The sequence below is a fragment of the Rhinopithecus roxellana genome, chromosome 15, assembly GCF_007565055.1.
Source record: "Rhinopithecus roxellana isolate Shanxi Qingling chromosome 15, ASM756505v1, whole genome shotgun sequence".
Classification (NCBI taxonomy): domain Eukaryota; kingdom Metazoa; phylum Chordata; class Mammalia; order Primates; family Cercopithecidae; genus Rhinopithecus; species Rhinopithecus roxellana.
In genome coordinates, this window is record NC_044563.1 from 41,675,249 (window position 1) to 41,676,978 (window position 1,730).

Below are 1,730 nucleotides of genomic sequence, written 5' to 3' on the forward strand. Positions count from 1 at the left end.
TCATCCTATAGCCTCATTTACAGCTGCGGTCCCTGCATCCCTTTAGTATCACTTTATTGTGAATAAATCCCTTTATATTTAGAATCCTCTCTCTAACATATCTTTTTCTACCCCCTCTTTTCTGACACCTATTTTCACTTGATACCACTTTTTTTCTGAAAACCAGTTAAATGGACATTTCCTTTTCTTGCCTCTCCATTGACTCATGGGGTCAGAGAGAAAGGACAGATCTTTGCTTTGCCACCATTATTCCCTGTGCATTTTCTTCTGAAGTCACTTCCATCTGATTATATAATTTGCTTCCTTTTTTTCATCATTGTCCCCACCAAGCTATCCTCCTACTTTCTCCAGTGGTTTTAATGGCTACATTGTAGAATTTGAGTGTGCCCATTCTTTGGCACTTCACTCCTCATTTTCTTTCACACCTCACATAGAATTCTTTAGTATGTTCTATTGGCTCTGCAATCAAAACGTATTTTGAATCTAGCTGCTTACCATCTTCGCCAGCATTATTCTAATCTTAGCCACAATAACCTCTCATGTAAAGCCTTTTAATTGGGTTCTCTTTCTCCACCTTTGCAGACCATCTTTGACTCAATAGAATGTCCTTCTTAAGGCAATATTCAGATCACGTTATAACTTAAAATTTTCCAAAGCCCTGTCTTTAAACTTAAAAAACAAAATTTATTAGAACAAGGATCTCTGAGGAAAAAGAAAAATATAAATTAAAAAATACTCCAATTTCCCCCAAATTTAGACTCATTAAAGTGGCTACCAAAAACCCACATGATCTAGCTTTTGAATCTCACCTCCCCTCAAAAGGAAAACTGCACCAAGGAAATACATGCAAGCCAAATACATGGAGACCAGGCAACCACAAAATCAATAAAGATCACCAGCATCATAAAGAAACAGACAAACCCAAAGGGAGGGCGTGTGGCACTAAGCCCTCCTAGTGATAAATGTAATATATTCATATGACTGTAGATAAAGGAGGCTTTGTTATATGGCAAATGGCTAAGAAAGCCCCAGTCTTCTATAGTATTTTTCAAGGATCCCTAACAAAGTAAATTAGCAAGAAGGGGGTGTTTAACAATTTTACAATTGGAGGTAACTATTGGAGAAACTAAAATTATTTCATATTTTTATTGTGGTGAGTTGAAATTCATTTGTTGTTTTAAAAGAGAATTATTTTTATTAACTGGTTACTTTTCTTGACCAGCTAACCTGACCAAGGACGTCTAATTCATAACAAGAGGAATATAATCCCTATTCTGCAAGCCATATCCATAACCTCATAGTTCCCTAAACCGTATTGGCAGTATTTGGGATGCTTGAGCATTCATTTCCTGCTAAGTCTCAGACCACTCTGAGAAAGGCTGCCAAACATTTGCCAGCACTGTTCACTACTATCCCACCTTCCATGCAAAATTATTTTTCTTAGGCTCAGACAAGCAAGGCTATTAGTGAATGAGTGAAAGGAGTTTTTCAGATCATCTAGTGATGAAGTTATGGCACACTGGTTTTTACACGTTGATATGATTTGACCATGTCCCCACCCAAATCTCAACTTGAATTGTATCTCCCAGAATTCCCACATGTTATGGGAGGGACCCAGGGGGAGGTAATTGAATCCTGGGGGCCAGTCTTTCCCGTGCTATTCTGATGATAGTAAGTCTCACGAGATCTGATGGGTTTATCAGGGGTTTCCGCTTTTGCTTCCTCCTCAT